This window comes from Adiantum capillus-veneris, chromosome 15 (assembly GCF_014529385.1).
Source record: "Adiantum capillus-veneris isolate H3 chromosome 15, ASM1452938v2, whole genome shotgun sequence".
NCBI lineage: Eukaryota > Viridiplantae > Streptophyta > Polypodiopsida > Polypodiales > Pteridaceae > Adiantum > Adiantum capillus-veneris.
Window position 1 is genome coordinate 114384094 of NC_140945.1, and position 21040 is coordinate 114405133.

Genomic DNA, 21040 nt, shown 5'->3' on the forward strand with positions numbered 1-21040 from the left:
ATCAAGTGCAACCAACCTCCTCCTCACTACTCAACATAAACGGCATAGCCCTCGTGGTCTGTAGCAAGCAGGGCAAAGGATTCTCTCCTAAATTCATTGGCCACCATTGCTCGTTCTCTGTAGAAGAACTTTTGTTCTCACTTGGGCCCACTCACGATGGCCTTTGTGTTAAAGGTTCAAAATCAAATTAAGCCAGGGACGGTATCCCCCTCCCCCCATACTTTCCTCCTTCCCTGGCTATTAGTCCGCATAGTTTTCAAGGCAAAACCCTCAAGAACCAAGGCAAAGAATATCGGCAAGGATGATCTTGGCAAAGGATGATTTGGCAAGGAGACCTTGGCAAAGAGACTTGGCAAGGCCACCTTGGTATGACTCAAAATTGGCAAAGGCAAGGCCAAAATGAAAAAAAGGTAAAGTCTTTGGACTTGGTGAAATTGTATCAGCAAGGCTAGGCCAGCATGGCTCTGAGCACGATCATGGTTTTTGAAAAGGCCGTCAATCTAACCTACAATTTAAGGCTCTTCAAATCTGGCTCTCCTAGTTCATGGATTTGAAAATACATCAAGTACAGCTATGAGCCGTGAGAGTTCTCTACTATTCAAGCATAAATTGTACAAAGTTTACTCAATTGATCTACATGAACCGTGGAGAACTCGCACGACTCATAGCCGTACTTGTTAGTGTCGATTGTTGCAGCCATCGCTTCAATCATCTGGTTTTCTTTTTCCATCATGTCAACTTCTTTGCTCAAATAATTTTGAATTGCTTGTATCGACATTGTAACATCTAGTATCTATTGAGTCTTGGTTGTTTGGCATGTCATAACTTACTCCTCACATCGGTTAGGTTTGGGCTAAATTCAACAAAAAGATGATAGAACTATGTTTATGCTTAAGGGGCAATGGAGTAGATGCTAGACCTCTAATTGTGTTTAGATTTAAGCTAGATTAATCAAGAGTACATAAGGTGATTTAGAATTATTAAATACTAATTACAGATATAGAGAGAGAACAAGAAAAGATTAGAGAGAGAGGGAGGATTTGAAAGCTAACAAATATAGATTAACTCAATTACGAGAATCCAAAAACCCAATTAGAGCACAACAACCATGCATGCAAAATCCTATTGGCATACACCTTGATGGCTCCACACGATTTGAAAACCAAGTCCAAATTACCTCTCTTGATATTAGTTATAATGACATTACCTCTCTCTTGAAATCATAGTCGTCCTCGATTGTGAGCTAGAGACGATAAATCCTCGTCATTAGTCCTTTTTCTAGTGGGTAGAGGATCCCTATTTTACCCTACGACACTTTCCAGAATGGATGACTAATCCATTTGGCACTTGACAGCCTAAGTTGCCACAAGCATGTTTGCACATTAGTCCTGTCAATCTTCCATAGTAGAGTGACAAGCTCTACTTGGTGTTTGGGAGACGTCATCTCTGCAAACTTGATCCTAAGCATGCATACTTCTCAACATTTGTGCACAATAAAGGAAAAGAGAGTCTTATACGAAAAAAACTTTGTTCAGTTAAACATTTTTACGTTTGCTTACTCTAGGGAAGCATTGTAAGCATTTACAAGGTTTAGATTATCCTTTAATTGTATGCCTTGCATCCATCTAGCATCTTCAAAAGGATAGTTCTTAAACTTAATAAGATACCGTTGGGTAATCTTACCACATCTCAATACCTTGTCTTCAAGTCGGAGAATGGACTTAGGCTGCAACACCTCTTCTTGGTCCTCAATCTCCGGTGGGTCTTCAATTGTTGCTTCATGGGGTGGCTCACCTTTGTAAGGCTTCAAGAGGCTCACATGAAAAGCATTGTGTATGAGCCAATGGTTGGGAAACTTGAATTGATAGGCCGTCTCATTGATAGGCCTAAGAATTTGGAAGGGACCATAGTACCTTTTTGCTATCTTAGCATAGTACTTCTAGTGTCCCGTAGTAGGATTCTTGCCCGGCGTGTGCCTTAATCGAGCCTTGAGAAACTTAAGCAAGACCCAATCATTTTCTTTAAAGGCTTGAACTCTTTTGTGCTTATTAGCAGCAGCCTTTTGTCTTTGCTCTGAGATAGAGATAGCATCCTTAATATTTTAGAAAGATTCTTGTAGGTCTTGGCTATACTCATCTGCAGCGAGGATCTTCCCATGTACCTTAAGTAGTAGGGGACTTTTTGATCTTTGCTCAATTACCTCAAAAGGTTCTTTTCTCATGGAGGTATGTACAGTGTTATTGTAGGCATACTCCACCAACGGTAAGTACTTCTCTCATTGGGACCTTTGATCTACTTCCGGTACATAGGCTTTTAATAAATCAAGAATTTGCAGGTTAGCTATTTCACTTTGGCCATTCGTTTGCGGGTGATAGGCCGAAGAGAAGTTTACCCTTGTCCCTAAATTCTCAAAGAGACCCTCTCAAAAATTACTAGTCAGTCTAGGATCTCTATCTGACACTATGGACGTTGGCAAGCCATGGTACTTGAAGATTTGTGATATGAAGAGGGTTTCCATTTGACGGGCTTTGATAGTCTTTTTGATAGGTATGAAATGAGCTTGTTTGATGAACCTGTCTACTATCGTCCATATGCCTGTATTCCCATGGATAGAATTGGGCAATCCAAAGATGAAATACATGGATATGCTCTCCCATGGTGAATTAGGGATTGGCAAAGGTTGAAGCAAACCGGGTTGCTTCCCCCTATCAAACTTTGCCTTTTGGCATACCACAAATTTACATACTCTTGTTTGTTTACTTTCATGGCAGGCCAATAGAAATACGTTTCTATCCCTTTTAGGGTAGACTAAATCCCTCTATGCCCGCCATAAGGAGGAGCATGAGATGTATACATTACTTTCGCACGTAGTGAGGTAGTAACACATAGTCTATTTCCATAGAGAAGATAACCATCTTATAAGGTAAATGGTTCTTCTTTCTTCTCTAGTGAAAGGGTTGAAATCACATCTCTAAAATCAGGATCAACAGTGTACTCATCTATCATAGAAGATAGATCATTGTGAGTTTCTATGGAATCTGCATTCACTCTCGGTTGTCTTGAGAGTGCATCAGCTAGTTGATTATGCTTGCCAGCAATATGGAAATGAAATTGCGCAAGGAAATTTTCCCACTTCATTTGTTTGTTGGAGAGCTTGGTCTGCGTCATGAAGTACTTAAGGCTTTAGTGATCCGTCCACAGAATAAAAGGAGTCCCCAATAATAGTGCTTCCACGAGTCTAGAGCATGTAGAACTTCTAAGAGTTTCTTCTCATATATGCTTAGAGCTTGCTCAACAGGGTCAAGCCTTCGACTTTCATAGGCTATGGTGTGCCCTTCTTGGAGCAAAACAGCTCCAAGGCAATCACCACAGGTGCCGCATTGGACCTCAAATGGCTTTGAGAGCTCTGAAAGTTTTAGCATAGGTTGAGAGATAATATTTTCTTTAATATTTTTGAAAGCATTGTTCTCCTTGGTGGACCATATATACCTAACATTTCTCTTTGCTAGGTCATGTAATGGTCCACGATTTGTGAGAACTTTTCTATGAAGCGTCTATAGTATGTACACATACCTATAAAGCTTCTTAGTTCAAATAGATTCCTTGGATTAGGCCATCCTTTTATTACCTATAGCTTTGATGGATCATTTGGATGCCATCTTGAGAGATAATGTGACCAAAATACTGAATCTCTTGTTTAAAAAATCACTTTTCTTTCGATTAATATAATTTTTATTCTCTCGTAAAACTTGAAATTATTACCTGGAGGTGTTGCTTGTGTTTGTCTAGTGAATTAGAGTAGATGATTATATTATCAAAGAACAGTCTAGTAAAGGTTCGGTGAGGCCTGAATAGCTTCTCCATCAAGCGGTTAAATGTGGTTGGTGCATTGGCCAAGCCAAAAGGAATGACAATGTACTCGTAAAGGCCAAACATAGTGCAAAATGCGGTCTTTACAATGTCTTGATCAATTATCTTGATTTGATGGTAGCCACTTTTTAGGTCAATCCTATTGAAGTAGGTCGACCCTTGTAGCTTATCAAATAGGTCTTCTACCCATGGAATGGGAAACCTATTCTTGGTAGTAATCCTATTTAGTTCTCTATAGTCGACACACATACGATATGTGCCGTCTTTCTTTTTCACTCACTAATAGCACGCGTGAACAAATTGGAGATGAGCTAGGACTAACCATGCCTTTCTCAACTAACTCATGCACTTGCCGCATAATCTCTTCTTACTGATCTTTGGAAACTCTATAAGGACGTTTATTAGGTGGTGAACTTCCTGAAAGAAGTTCAATTGCATGGTCATCATTGCCTCGTTTGGGAGGTAGTTCACAAGGGATATCATCAATAAAAACATCTTGGAACCCCTTGAGGAAATTGGATATCTCTAATTCCTTTTGATTGTTTATATTTTCTTTTGCTAAAGCATTAGGTTCATTTTGAGAATCTTTAACAAAAATCATGTACAAGGAAATAGAGCTCTTTATTCACTTATTGAAAGCTTGCTTATGTACAAGAGGTATGGTACTACCCAACTCCTTAGCATCTATGTACGTATATTTTTCCTTGAACCTAAAGTAGATTTTCCTTTTAGGGAATTTAACATTGGCAGCCATGCAATCAAACCATGGTGCCCCTAGGATTACATCCTCGTGCTTGAGAGGTAAGATAAAGAGATTCTCCTTGTCCACATAGCTTTGGCCATGGAGCCTCAATTTCCCAATTAAGGGAGTGACTGAGGCTTCTTGCCCCTTGAAAGCACCATCGGCAGGTAGAACATCTCCCATCTCATAGGCTTGGATGCCTAGTTTGGTGGCAAACTTTGTGGATGAAATTGTGGGTAGAACCAGGGTCAAAGAGAATAAAAGCATAATGTTTTCTTACCTTTCCCCAAGCATGGCATAGAGGAGATGCTTTGTGATGAGCATCCTCTTCTTGAATCTCCACCAAGGTAGCTCTAGGAGGCTCATTACGTGTATTCTTGTGGGGCAAGCACAATAGGCTTGCCCTTGCTCCCCGCACTTGAAACAGCGGTTATCTTTCCGATAACACTCTAGCTCTTTGGTAGAGAGTTTATTTTTGCCTTTATGAACTCCCTTATCCTTAGCTTTGTTGTTGTTGTGGCGTTTTCTTTGGGAGAATTTTGGAAATTGTCCTTCCCCTTAGGCTCGTTATGGTCCTTGTTTTCCGTGGGCTTAGGATTTCTCTTGGCCCCTTGTTGGAAATTGATTCGTGAAGCCACCATGGTATGGTGTATGACCGCAGATATGGTGCGTGGCCTTTGGGAGTTAACATACTCCACCATATCCTCAGTTAAACCCGCACAAAAGTGCTGTTTTTGCTCTCCAAAATCTATGTTTTTGAAGACAACGGCTTTGTATTTGTGGATAGATTCGTAGGGAGAGAGCGTCAAGCTTCACCATTCGGTGAATACTTTGTCTTTGGTGTTGGTAGCCAAAAAATGCGTCTTGATGGAAACTCTTAAAGCTTTCCATGTTTGTGGAGCTTCACCGTTTGCCCGTAGGCTAGACCACCATTGCCTGGCGGACTTTTGAAAATAAAGGCCAAGACTTTGTCTGTAGCACCAAAAGTGCCATCGTAGGTAAGGACAAAGATGTTCTTTCCTCCCTCTTTGAAATTTTTGAGCTTGGACAACCTCTTCCATGCGGCAAAGTATTTTCTATGGCATCTTCTTTTAGGTGGTTCAAGAGTTGCACCATCACTTTCTTCAGAAGAGGAAGAGTACGAGGAGGATGGAGAAGAGGGTGACCTCTTTCTCGACTTTTTCTTCCCTTGTTCCTCCTTGTATGCACCATCACTTTCTTCAGAAGAGGAAGAGGATGAAGAAGATGGAGAAGAGGGTGACCTCTTTCTCGCCTTTTTCTTCTCTTGTTTTCTCTCATCCCTCTTTGAATTATGGTGTAGAAAAGTATGCGATGGTCTTCTCCGTTCAGGGGGTGTTGGAGAGCGTTTTGCCCGCCGTCTTCGTGGAGCCATCTCCGTCGAGGTGCTAGAAGACTCACTTCTTCCTCGTTCTTTCGCTGGGGGCTCTACGTTGAAAGTTGAGTTCTCATTTGGGATGGAGATGCGTCATCGAGTAGTAGATTTTTTAGCCCTTCGTACGGATCCTCTTCTTCTTCCCTTATTGGAGAGAGTCCTCTTTTGGAAGTTTCACTAGGAGGCTTCCTAGGTACTCTCTCTTCTTGATGGGGAGTTGGAGAATACCATGGGTGTGCAATTACTGTAGCACTTCACCTTGGAGGGATGGGTTACCCAGGGCTTGTTGTAGCCTCGAAACAAGATAGTTTACAAGAATAGGGGCATCATTAGTTTCTCTTTCATTAGCAAAATCAAAGCTATCAACATTCATTTCAATCTCTTTTCCTTTGTTAGCCATACTAGCAGATTTTAGGTGTAAAATTTTACTTGTACTTTGGCACTTCAAGCCCTAGTTGTTGCTCCTCTTAACCCTTTAGAAAAGCACTCAAACTCCTGTACCCGCGGCTCAAATATCATTTATTGCAAGGAATAGAAGAGAGGGCCTTTCACCACCAAAACAACACCAGCTCCTGTCAAGCTTCTAATAGCTCAATAGTGGTTAAGCCGTAGGCAAGCCACGTAGGACTTCACTATTAATACCATAGCTCTTGACGGTGTTGCCCCGTCATCTAAATGAAGTAGTCACAGTGCAAGGCTGAAAATCCCTATTCTACTTACTTAAATGCAATTAATAATACCAACCATTTATAGTCAGCTTGAGGACCTCTCTTCTTGAGCAAGAAAAGAGAAACATTGTGCGCTCTAATACCAATGTAACATTTAATGGGGTAGTAACTTATGTGTAGCGGAAATTAACATAGACTTAGTGAGCATTTCATTAAGAATAGATTCCTAATGAGCATAACAAGAGTGCATGGTTGGAGAGAGAGCAACAAAATCATAACACCTCGTTAGAATTAGGCATGAACAATACTTCCAAAAGAGAGAGAAATTAAGCTATTGACAACATTTGAGGACCGAATGTACATGGAGCCGGTCCCCCTCCAAAAGGCTTTGTATTACACGTTTCCCCCATCAAAGGAGACATTTACAATACAATACTTTGTGTTCCTTCAATAACTTGTTGGTACAATGAAGATGGAAGCTTCAAGCACCAAGCTTACACTTGAAAAACACAACATCAATTCCTTCATGGTCTCAGACCCAAGACCTCACACACCTTCAAAGATGGTGAGAGCTAGCAGGGTATGAGAGTAGATCTAGAGGAAGAAGAAGTATTCTTACGAGAAAGAAGTATTTCTCTTGACATAATCACTCTTAATAGCTTAGCATAGCTTAGCATAGCTTAGCAATTAGCAAGTAGCACTCTTGGTTGACCCCTCTTGCTATTTCCTCCTCCTAGCCCCTCGTTGGCTCATGCCAAGCTTAGCCAATAGGATATTAGAGGTCAAATGGAGAGCCTTGTGGCAAGTGTCCCTCTGTCCCCTTTAGTGAGAGTTTAGGTAATTCAAATATTGCATCTAAATCCCCATTAAACCTTTTTGGCCTCGGCCAATAGGAATTAAGCAAGCCATTGGGTTGTTGAATTCTCATTGGACCCCTTGGCAGGCTGTCCAATAATCTTCTAGGAGACTTAATTTTCATTGGTTCTTTTATCAAGTGTTTTTAAATTAATTAGACTAAATTTACTCTAGCCTAATTCTCATTGGTACACCTCTATGGCCATCCAATAGGATTTGAATGGGAATTAGGGGCAACTAGGCTAGGAACATGACATGTGTCTAATATGCCCTTTGTGTAAAGGGAAGCCTTGTGTGTGTGTGTGTGTGTGTGTGTGTGTGTGTGTGTGTGTGTGTGTGTGTGTGTGTGTGTGTGTGTGTGTGTGTGTGTGTGTGTGTGTGTGTGTGTGTGTGTGTGTGTTCTCTCACCTCTTCTCTCTCTTCCCCTACCTTTAGGGCTCGCCCCCTCCCATCTAGGGATGTGGGAAGACTTTGTGGTCTTCCCAAAGCATCCAATTTCCTTAAGGATTGACCATTGAACATTTCATTTGAATTTTGGAGCCTAAGCTTTTTGGAAGTCTTGATGGGCTGAACCTTAGGGTCTTTGAAGCCCATTGATGCACATTGATCTTTTGCAGATGGTCCCTCTTTGGATCCCTATTTTTCCTCCTTTGGATCCCTACTATGACCAGTCTGCTAGCCTTACCAATATTCTAGCTTTTTCTCCCCTGGTACTTCTCGATATTAAATGATCAGTTTAACATGAGAAAATAATTTAGGAGAATTAGATATTAGTTATTATGCCATACAAAGTGTGTAAATAGATCTTTTTTTACAGGAGTAGAGAGAGAGCATCTAGTGACATAAGTGACGATGTCAAACGTAGGCTTCTAAATTAGAGGGGGTTTCCACTAGTCGGTGGTGTGGATGTGCAACACACCCCAACAAGCCTCCTCATGTGTGCCAAAGTAGCACCTAAAAGTTAAAAGTATCGTCCCCTAGAGATTGTCAGTAGGATGTAAGAATCAAACATCTCTACTAGAGAATTTAACAATTGGAGTAGACCAAACAAAACACCTCCCATAAAGAGTAGTAGTCAACTAGGTGGTAGGTCAAAATGGTACTTTCGAAAGGGTTTCTCCAATGTCATAGTATCAAAGTTGAATGTCTACTTTAGATCTTCAAATATTTTGTGTTGTTGATGGCAATTGCAAAGTGATTGTACAGTCAAAGTTTCTTGTGGTTGGTGCTTCTCCTCCCCTCAAAGTTTGTCGTCAAAGTGATCATGAATGCCGATGGTAGCATGGCACACAATTCAAAATGCCCAAATTTATTTGTTTTATCTTTGTCATCACTTGAATATTTTTCTTGTTGTTGTTGACAAGCTTCTTGGGTTGAGCTAGTATCCCCATGTGAGTGGCAAAATGTCATGATAGACTTTACATACAATGCATATAAACCTTTGGAGCTTCGGTGCCTTGAACTCCTTGCAAAGCTTGGTCTTTAGCAAATTTCATAGGTACCCTCCCTTGATAAGTTGTAGGTGCAAAATTCTATTACAAAGATTGTTCTTTTAGAAGTTTGAGGGGCCACATTATAAGAAGGGTATTTTCGTAAAGCTAGAGTTGGAGCTCTTTGGACAAAGGAACTGCTCATGGGAATCCTCCCTTTTCGGACCTGAGATTGGGTTGTATCAGATTGAAAGGTTATGATGCATCCATTGACATATTTTCTTGAAAAAAATATGATGGAGGCATGAATGTCCTCTAAAGGACCCGAAATTGCAATCAACTACAAATGAGCTCAAGCCTTTGGTTTGCAAGTTTGGTGCAAAATACAAAATGGACTTCTAGTTCGCAAGGTTGGTCTGATCCATCGTTGCATGATGTATGGATCTTACTTTTCATGTGTGGTCGTTTGATCATGGCACCACTAAGTCCATTGCTTCACATGATGTATGCATGTCAATTCTTCTACTACGTGGGATTTTTGTAACAATCACTAGGCCCCCCCAATCTCGGAAAAATAAAAAGAGGTCTTCTCCACTGGTTATATGAGATGGGTTGTCATCTCCCCCCGCCCCACCCCTCCTTAGATCCTGTTTCCTTTCTCCTTTTCTTTTCCACCTTGATGATTGGACCCTCAATCCTCAATTGATGGCTTGACTTAGAAGCAACAAGCCAATGTAATGTTTTTGTGATGGTCCCATGGGTCATATCTGACCTCCATGGACAATAAATCAATCTCTCTCTCTCTCTCTCTCTCTCTCTCTCTCTCTCTCTCTCTCTCTCTCTCTCTCTCTCTCTCTCTCTCTCTCTCTCTCTCCTCTCTCTCCCCCCCCCCCCCCCCCCCCCTCAATTTTCTATTTTTTCCACTTTGTGAAATCTTCAATGTGGATGTTTTGATTCACTCTCTAAGTCTGTGAGTTTGGTCCCCCCCCTTGTCAATGGCTCCCTCATTCTTTTTGTAACTCTATCTCTCCCACTCTCTTTCTCTCTATAGCCCTCTGTTTTGTCCACGTAGTGAAAACTATGGGAAGACATTTTTCCTCACTCTCCCTAAGTGAGTTCCCCCCCCCCCCTCGCCCCCCCTCCCTGCGGGTATTAGAGTCCTCACACATCAATCATGCTGCCTGGAGGAAATGCATCGGGCAAGAGGCCAACTACAAGGTTCATGGATAATTTGGACCATGTCAACCCAATCCCAGAAGAGTCAGAGCAAGTCATTGATACGGAAAGATAGCCAAGGAATTAGATAGTTGTTCCTCCAAGACCAAGAATAGCTAAGTAATCAAGGGACTCTTAGCACTCATCTCATTCTAGGTGTAGATAGGCCAAGAGAGCAAAACGACACAACCGATCTCATGGATCTCAACATAGCGAGGAATATGCTAAAGAAAGCGAGGGCAGCTCAAAAGAAACCATCACTAAGCAGGACACAAACCAGGAAAGAAGAAAGCTGAAGACACAGTAACCAAAATTGAAATTGACACAATGACTAGGAAGCAGATACCGACCATTATAGCAAACAGAAATGCAAAGAGAAGAAATCAATTTCTAGAACCAGAGCTAGTAATCATGAGCATTCCACTAATCTAAAGATTTGATTTCCAATATTCAACGGCGGAAAAAAGGATGATCCTACATCCAAGCATTTGAGCAGTGCACTGAGCTTAATGATATCGAAGAAGATGAATAGGGCGAGTACTTTCCCCAGACACTCAAAGAGGAAGTAAGGAAATGGTACTACCATTATCCAGCTTTCCAGCTGAGGTACTACAATAAGCTCATCAAATTGAAGTATTCAGACAACAGAGAGGATGAGGACATATTATGAAAGCTAGACAAGATTAAACAGGGCAAGTTGTTAGTTTAGGAGCTATATGAAAAAATCAAGAAACTAACCAAACAACTACAAGAGCCTCCATAAGAGAAAATAATGAGATCCTGGTTTCTGAATGGGTTCAAAAGTAAAAATCTCAGGGAGGTTCCAACACCAACCAAAAAGTTTAATGATCTAGTGCAGAGGGCATTGAAACTAGAGCAACAGGTCAAGAAAGAGAAATGGCATAAGAAGAAATATTCCAGTGACACTGAGTCGACCACTGAAGAATTAGAATCCAGTACTAATTCTAATACATCTGAAAGTGAGTCGGATGACAAAGGCCAAGGGCAGAGAAAAGGATTAAGGACTAGGATATTGGAGGAAAAGTCAAGGCAGATAGCTAAAATAGCTGAGATGAGACCCTCATGAAAAAAGATGGAGACTTGGTGCTCAAAGTGCAGGTCAAGAGATCATAGGTCAGATGAGTGTTCACAGTTTACCTGCTGTAAAGCCTATGATCACATCTAGAATAATTGTGGCATCAAGATTCACTATTTTAAGAAGGGAAAGGATCTGTCAATGATTGCACTAACAAATCCGGAAGCAATCAAGACAGATGGAGATAGTGGTTCCAAGGATAATGAAATCGGCACAGGTATTGGAGGTACTAGTACTGGTAGGGGCACGAGCAAAGGAGATTTTGGAAAGAGAAGCTTGAATTGCTACACATGCGGGAAGTATGGTCACTTTGTAGCCCAGTTCCTAGACGTTGTGAAGACAAAGGTGCCTGACGAGAAGGCACCAAAACTAGTGCCAGTCATGGTAGTCACCATGTTGGATGGATACGCCGCGACGGACGTCAGCACAGCGAGAACTCACCTAACATGTAATGTCATCTAAGGACGAAGCTCGACCCGTAGGCGCGTGGAAGCAAGCATAAGGTGTCAACCTACACTCGACCGACTCCTAACTAATTCCTACAGAGGTCTCTACCAATAGTCTAAGTCACAGCCTTCAAGAGTGCATAAGAGGAAACTTCCTACAACGCTTTCTAGAGCCGAACACCCATCGAACAATCTCAAAACACCATAGAACTTGAAGGAGACCCTACTAATACCAATAGGTCACTCTCCTTAAGGTCTATGAACCAAAATCCCGACCCAAAACACCTGGTGCAGAAACACGTAGGATGTCTGGCCAAAATCTGCAGGTCTTTGTTTTCGAAATCTAAAGTGCCTAATGTGTAGCTCTACTCACTATGAACGCGTGGATACGCTGCAATGCAAAATCAAACAACGTATGCTCACCCAAACAACCGATGAAGCTCGTAGAAGGAGCTCACAAAGCCAGACTGTACGCGCGCAATGTTGGTATCGACGCGTAGCTCTAGTCGAGGGCAACACGCTGCACTTCTCTGCACTCGATTCCGACCACCGGAGCACACGTAGCGTCACGATGAAGCTCACACTCTCTCTCTCTCGTACATAGTACACTCACTCACAGACTTCAAACTTGTTTTTAAAATGACAAAAGGTTCTTCATTAAGGTCAAAAATTGGTATATATACCTTACAATTTCTCAAACCCTAAAGTTCCAAAATCAACCATCTACTCAATCTAACTATCAAACTTTGGGATACAATATGGAAACTTCTGTAAGTCCGAATAATTACAAGGTGAAAAATCAGGTTTTCCTCAATGAATGAATAATTACAAAAAATAATAGTCCTACGAGTAGTTAGATGTCGTGGGGTGTGTCCAGCTTCTAACACTCCCCCCTCCTTGCTCATGTCGTCCCCGACATGGCCTTGATCAGCTGCTTCATCTTATCGTTTTTCTCATCTTTAGCAGTGATTCGTACCTGGAATGTAGGTTTAGCATTGTTGGGACAAAGATATCTGTATTCATGGTGAAGAACCTCGTATAGAATGCTTCTTCAAAATCCTGGAGGTGATAGGATGGTAGAAACATGATTCTTTGATACAGCGCATGTATCACCTCCTTGGAAGGCTGACCTGACAGATCATAAGCACATCTGTATGTATCCTGGAAGAAGAATATGCTGTCGGTCACCTGGCCTGGCTTGAAGGTCTTGAATACTGCTAAGATGGTTCTGCAAATTTTCCTCATCATAATGCATGTAAGGTCAGGTGAGCCAGTGAACAACTTTATGGCGCCCGTTAGGGTTTTCACCATGTATTGGACACTTATTCTCTCACCTACCTTCACGTCCGGCAGCTTTGGGTAGTTCAGCCAAGTGGGTTGGCTTCTTTGTAAAATTTCCTGTGCCTTCCACGTCCTAACCCTTGGTAGAGGACAGAAGCTGAGATTGTCTCTGATATCTTTAGGTGCCTCTACCAGGTGGATTAGGTATTTTGGGTACTTTGTAAGCCAAGCCTTCCTCCACTTTGGCCGAGAATCCACTATAAGCTTAACTCCTTCTGGCTTCTAGGTGTCTGCATTGTAGAGAGGTACCGTTGGCTCTTCTCTGATCCGCTTGTTTATTGTAGCTGCCTTATATTTTAGCAATGGATATGGGAGAGAGGGTTGAGGCCACTCGCGCCTGAGATTGCTGGCGTCGATCTTTTGGATGGTCATAGATTTGAAGACCCTCTGCTCCCACTCCAAGGCTTCCTTCGTGCTTTCTCTTAGCTCTTCCTCTATTGCCTTACGCAATTTTTCCTCCTCTTCTTGTGTTAGATCCTGTGGCTCTTGAGAGGATCCTGCTATGCTTTTGTCTTGCATGGGTGTGTCCACAGGATCTGCCACATTGTTGAGGTCGATGCCCTCATTGGCGGCTGGCCTTGAGCTTTCTGCCTCTCCTCCTTGCTGGCCTTTCAACTCCTCAATTTGCCTGAGGACTGTTTGCTTTTCCGCTTCAGCTTCTCCGCCCATATTCATGAGGAGGTCATTAAGTTCAGCGTTTACTCTTTCCGCCTCCTCGAGCTTTTTCTTTATGCTTTCCACTTCTTCTTGTAGGGCTTTTTGGCCCTCCTCCATTCTTGTTTGCATTACGATAGAACCTTCAGCCATCATTAACCTCTGATTTTTCTCGAGAGTCAGCTCCTTCTGAAGTTCCTACATTTTCTCTTCATATAGTTGACTCTCGGAAATGATTTGAGTCGAGTTCGTAGCTCTGACTCTAGCAGGTGATGCTCGCAGCCTCTGGATGGTTTGATCTTTGACTTTTAATTGGTCCTTGAGCTCAAGGACTTCATCCAGGATTTCTTCTTGTTCTATCTCTGCTTTTTCCTTGGCGTTTCTCATGGCCTCTACTTCTTTCAATTCTTCGGCCAGCTGTAGTGTCAGATTATCTCTTTCTCTTTCGGCATCTCGCAATGACTTGCTGATCTGCAGACACTCTTCTTCAGCTGCTTGTATTCTTTTTGTTGCTGCCTCATTTACTTCTTCCATTGCTTGGCAGTTTTGTAGAGCCGTTGCCAAGCTGGCCTGGAGGTCAGCTTCCCTCTCTTTTTGCCCTTGGCTTTGTGCCTGCAGAAAATCCCTTTCCATTTTAGTCTTTTCTTCGGTAGCTTTGAGAGTTATCATCTCTTTCTCTGAAGCCATAGATTGTGCCCTCAATCCGGCTAGCTTTTTCATCACCACGTCCCAGTCATTGGAGGGCGGGTGCAGGTCTACCGTGTCGGTAGCAAGTTCTTTTAGTTCCACTAGCCGGATGCCTTGCATCTGTTCTTTATGCCCTGACCTCGCCAAGTCGAATGCAAATGTGGCGGCTTCTTCCTTTGTATAGCCTGCAGCTAGCAGGTCCAAAAATGCGTAGTAGGCCTCATCTAATCCTTTTTGCTCAGACTCAGGCTTGGCCTCTTCTTTTGGCTCAGGTTCCTGCCTTTGCTCTTGCTTCTCAGCTTGCCTTTCTTCTGGTGGAGGGCTGCTAGGAGGTGGTGAGGGCTGTGGGCTGGGTTTAGGGCTTTCTGGGAAAGCTGCAGGTTTGCCCTTTAAGTCCTTGTCTGCTTTTGTTTTTCTTTCTCTTTCTTGGCTTTCTTGTTCATCTAGCAGTTTCTGCCTTATCTGTTCTACTTCCTGCTCTGTGAAAGGTACATGGGGAATGTTTTCCGCTGCAGCATCAAGAATCTCAAAATTTTTGATGTAATCTTCAAAGCGGTCCCTATGCACTCTTCTGGATGATACGGACATAGACTCGAGAGATGGCTTCCAGAGTTCGTTTAAATCACCCTTGAGGGCTCTTTCTGCTCGGAAACTCTCCATCAGCCTCTCGAGTCTTGCCGCTTTCTGAGACCTGGTTTGTTTGGCCGGCACTTGAGCAAACTCCTTCTTTCCTTTCTTCTGCTCTGGTTGCTCCTCTTCAACTGGCTCTAGCCGTCTTTTCAACCTCGTAGCCACCCTTGGTGCCCTTTGCGGCTCATCTTCCTTGTCTTCTTTTACTCTTAGCCAATCATTCTGAGATGGGGGGTCAGGCCACCTTCCTTTAGCGTGTAGTGTCCCATATACCACCTTGGTGATCAGTTCTCCTGGCACTATGTAGGTTGGCTTTTTGTTGGCCATCTTTACTAAGTTGTCATGTATGTATGCCACATAGTTGATTATCTTTGGGGTGCCTTTTGTCATTGCCCAAGCAAACGTTGTGGCAATTACACCTGGCAGCATCTTGTACTTCTGTGGCCTCTTAGTGCACATGTGGAAGTACTGGTTGTACAACTGGCTCATAATTTCCACCTTTGGGTTGGCAATGTCTTCAAAGGTGTAATTTTCCTTTTTCTCTTTGTACACTTTGACTTCATCCCTTCTTTTTGTGACGCTGTCCCCCTCATTGGAGAGGTCTAGTGCATGGGCTACAACCCACTCCGTGATTATGATCTCTGTATCTGGTCTGCCTTGTAAATCTGTTACCTTGGCCACTCCATCCTCTTTGATGCTTGTTAAAAATTCCCATACTCTTTTGATGTCCACCCTTGCCGGCATTGCTTCGAAGTAGTTGTGGAGGTCAATTTTCTCCAAGTAGCCGGCCATTTTGCTTCGTACAAACTCATTGAGCTCTCTCGGCAGGATTGGTAGCTCTATGGCATTGCCTTCATTGTCCTTGAACACTCCCTGGTAGATCTTTAGGTCGTTTGACTCTAACAGATCTTCTTGTATCCAAGTGCTGGTGGGCTTTAATGTTCCTTCTGGAATGACAAAGGGTTCCACTTCGTCCAGATAATCTTTGATGGTCATTCTTTTCCTCTTTGCCGGTGACTTCGAGGCTGCCATTGATCCTGTTGCACTTAGTAGTCCGAAGTTAGCGTTTTTTATATATTAGCTGCGAAACTGTTTTACTTATCCAAATGACTTGAAAATTGAAAATAAAGCTTAAAAGAAACTTGTGAAGCTGTGCATGTGCTCACAGTGCAAATCTGGCCAAAAAATTTCATCTAGACATCCTACGCGTAGGATGTCTTTTTCATCAGAATTGGTTCATACTTGACATGCAGGTAGTGTAAGGCTCATGGAACATGGCTATAGGCTTGGATTTGAATTTGAATATCAAGAAGTGGATTTTTGGGCTGATTCACGCTTTAGGTCACAATTTTGGTAGAATGTCCATCATAGGTAGCAATTGATGTCCAAATGGGTTGAAAATTGGTATATGGGCTCATTGCACCATGGTATTGGCTCCCATGATGTCATTCCTTCCACATAAGGCCAAATTTATGCTAGAGACATCCTACGCGTAGGATGTCTTTTTCATCAAAATGACATGAAACTTGTTATGTGGGTTGTCCTTGGCCTATGGAACATGGCCATGTTCTTGGATTTGAATTTGGACAAGATTTGATGCTTGTAAGGCTCTGGGAGGTGTTTTTGGGCTCAAAAAGTGTATCTTGAAGGTGTTGGGGGTCAAAAGTGATTAGAATGGCTTCAAACTTGACATATGGGCTCTTGATGATGAGGTAATTGGATCTAGAATGATAAAACATCCCTTGCATGCCAAAAAGGTCAATTAGACATCCTACACGTAGGATGTCTATTTCAACATTTTTTCTCCCTGACCACACAGATTGTTTGTTGATGTGTTGGTGAATGTGTTGTGCAAGTTTCATGGGATTTGGACAAGATTTGGTAGGTCTTTGGCCCATTATTTCCTCTACGCCGTAACTTTGCGTTTTTCCATGCATATGAGGTCAAGCTTGGTCCAAATGTGATGAAACTTGGTGTATGGCTTGTAAATGTCATTCAGAACATGTGCATGATAAAAAGTGTTGGTGTTTGTGCCAAAAATTTCCCTTTAGACATCCTATGCGTAGGAGTGCGTAGGATGTCTCCTGGTGATTTTTTCAGTGCTAGTTCTCCTAGTGCTTGCCCTTTGCTCCCCTAAGTCCCTTTTGAGCCTAATTTCAACAAAAAAGTCAAATGGATAGAGTATAACTCCCTGTGTGGACTTTAGAGCCTCCAAGCCGTTTTCTGACTTTTGGAGTGCTTTTTGGCGATGAAATTTCTTGATGTTGCTCTCCATAGCTTCCCGATCCCTTGGGGATCCTTGCCGTATGGTTTTTGTCAACTTTGGCTTCACCGGAGCTCCATTTGGCAATTAGTCGCTCTAGAAGCACCCGTGGTTGCGTTTACATACCTTTGATGATTTGTGGTGGTCTAACACCATAGGACTTGGTTGTTGATGGTCTAGGAAAGCCGCTCGTGAAGTTTGGTGGCAAACGGACTTGCGGTTTGGCCGCAAGTGCAATTTGACGCTTTGTGTGTCTGATGCCGTTTCTGAAGTTTAGTGCCGCTTCGGGTCACTTTTTGGTCATGCCGGTCATATAGACTTGTCGAGCATGTCGAGATGCTCCTACCCATGAATTTTGGTAGCCTTTGGTCGTCGTTTCGCCGATTTCCCATTTAGTGGCCTCTTGCGGATTTCTGGGAATTAGGGTTTTTCCCGATGGTTTCCTACTGCCTTTGGACATCCAGGATTGGGCTCCTAGACTAGGGTAAGCTGTCGATGAAGTCTTGTTGCTTTCGGGTTAGCCGTTAGGCCGCCGTCTCTACTTGTAGGTCTCTACCGCCCGCTTTGTGTGTGACCCCTACGCTAGTTTTCGCGACATAATGACAAACATGCGCGAAAAGCTCAAGGTGGTGAACCTACCTCTCATGCCCGGAGCTCTTAGGGTAGTCGTGCGCATCGTAGAAGCTGCTGGAAGGTCGATCCGCTCTAGGTGGCAGAAGCTCTCTCCACAAAGTCAACAGTGAGAATGAGCTAAAAATGGGGTGAAATTTTCTTATAATGGAGGTCCCCGAACCACTTTTCATGAAATTTGACATGTGCCCCTATCTTCTTGCGAGATGCGGTTTAGGCTCAAAAATGTCTTGATTTGGACTCCATTTGCTCTGTTTACTAGAAATTTGGCATTTCGGTCAAAACTTGGCCAAAACACGCTTTCCGCTCCAGTCTCATAATTGCACCCCCACTGTACCATAGGTTGTCCTATAGTCACTGATCATCACCATATATATTTTTTTTCATTACGAGTGTTTTTCACCTGCTTTTTGTATTTTTGAAGTTTTTCTGCCAAAAATTAGCAAAATTAAAAGGAAAATACCAAATCAAACCCAGAAAATCCCCAAAAATCATAATACATCACAAACATCACCGCAACACATTATATACACTCATATGCAATTTTTATGGTTGGATTTCTCCGTTTTACCAATATTTTGCCTGAAAAATGGCTATTTCTACTTATATACACACACCTTGATTTGGCGTTTTGGCCCCATATACCTGTAGATTCATGTTGTATAAGGGCATATGTACTTGGGTTACTCCAGAAAATTTCACAATCAAACAACAACCCTTAAAATAGTCGAAAATCATGCCCTTTTTTTGTTGTTTCTGTCATTGGTTCCGCATTTGAGAGTGCCTCTAGAATGCCTCCCCCCCTCCTAGCCGGAGTCCTCTCGGACGACAAGGTTTCGCCTCGGAGTATGTGTCGTGCATAGGTTAAAAAAGTTGTGCCAATGCCTGGCCGATTAATGTGGCCCTACTTTATGCATACTCTGTCAATGCATGGAAAAATTAATGTTGTGTAAGAGAAGGGAATAAGCAAGATGCTTATTGGCATTCGCCGTCTAGGTTTTCTGCTTTCTTTGCAAGTAACAGCTGTAACTCTACTGCTCTCTGTTTAATTGTCTTTTTTGCAAAAGGCAATTGCTTTGCCGACACTGTTGATGGAGTCGTAGCTGTTTCTAAGGATAGAATTGGCTGTGATGTAATGGCTATGGGCCTTATGACCTTGGCTTTCCATTGGTATTTTGTTGCTGCCGATTTTTGTAGATGGTTTGGCTTCTTTCTTGTTTGCCGCTGGTTTGTCTTTCATCGGCATCCACATATGTCGGTTTTCCTTTTTGAAATGCCGCTGTCTGCTTTCCATTGTTGCTTGTACTGAAGGTAATTCCTTTTGCTTTTGCTTTGGTATCCAAATGTGAGTGACATTTGGGTTATGGCTAAGCATTTTCTTTGGGATCCATATCTGTTTTATGACCCTGGGTTGTGGTTGAACCATCTGCTTTGTTGCAATTTAATAGTTGCATTGTTCTCTGTCTGCCATGTCTTTTCTATCCTTCCGTATCCATACTTGTTTACCTTGTTTTGGTAGCCTAGATCTTTGCATTGCAGCCAGTGACTTCATATGTCTGTAATTAGCATGGTTGGCTTTTACTTGATTGTTTGTCGCGGGTATCATGTTCTTTAATGGCATTTGTGCTGTGGGCTTTGTTTCGAGTGATTGCATGGCTTGCTGTTGATCATGCTGGTATTGCTAAGCAAAAGCTATCACCTGTTGTTCATGTTCATGCTCAATTTTGACTGCCTTTGCTTTCCAATCTATTTGCATATTGTACTCTTTTTGCCAAGGTTGCCCCAACATCATTGGGTGTTGTGTGCTTTCTTCTGTCACCACATAGAATTTGTGTGGGTAAATATATTGATGTATTTGTACATGCAATATAGTTGATCCCAATGTTTTTAACGGGTGTGATGTGCTACTTTCCATCACTTGAGGAGTAGGATGAAGTTGACCTGTGACTTTGAGCTGTTGGTATAATCCGTTAGAGATCAAATTTGCTTGAGCACCCGAATCAAGCAATGCTGTTGATTCAACTTGATTGCTGCCCACTTTGACCGCAATTATTGGCTCCACTGTTTCCTCCTCCAACTTCATCAGTCGAATGGCATTGATTCTCAATGGTGGTCCACTTTGTTGTTGTTGTCGTAGAAGCCGTCTTTTTGCAATGCGTTCTTGTGCTTCGGCTTGAGCTTCCTCCCGTACTCTCTGTTTTTCCTTCATTCTTTGTTTTCCTTGATGAATTTGTTGGAGCATCTCCTGTGTGAGTGGTAGATGATACCTCCTCAGTCGGCATCCACTAATCCAGTTTGGCATTTCTTCACCTGCTAATGTAGCAAGCTTGACAGCTCCACTTTGTGATAGATCACTAATCACAAATGGTCCCATCCCTCGCTTTTTAAGTTTCTTGGCATGTTGCTTCAAGGTATAAACAAGTACGTAATCACCTGTTTTTAACTCTTTGGTATACACATGTTTGTCAAAAAATTCCTTTTGTCTTCTCTTTTTAGCATAGATTGAAGCGACAGCTCATAAGCGTAGTTCATCTAGCTTTTCAAGATCATCAATTCTGGAAGAGAGCTCATGCCCTGTCCATTCTAAGCGTTTTGCTACTCGTAGAGTTGGAATTAAAAACTCTATGGGTAGTATAGCATTTAGGCCAAACACCATGTTGTATGGTGTTTTTCCTATCGATGTTTTGTAAGCTACCCTGTATGCCCATAGTGTTGAGTGTAGCTGCTGATCCCAATCTCTTCTTGATTCTGACACTATTTTAGTGAGAACCGTGCATAGTGTTTTATTTGTGGCCTCAGCTTTCCCATTGGCCTATGGATGGTATGGTGCGGATTTCCTATGTATGACCATGAATTCCTCTAGCAGATATTCAATGACTTCATTGAGAAAATGTGTTCCACGATCACTGACAATTTCTATTGGTAACCCGTAACGTACAAAAACGTTCTCATACAAAAATTGTGCCATGGTACGTGCATCAGCTTTTTGTGTTGCTTTGGCTTCAACCCATTTTGTGAGATAGTCCGTAGCCACAATGATATATTGGGTATGGGTGCGATATGCAGGGGGTGATATAGGTCCCACAAAATCAATGCCCCATTTTGCAAATGCTCTTGCTC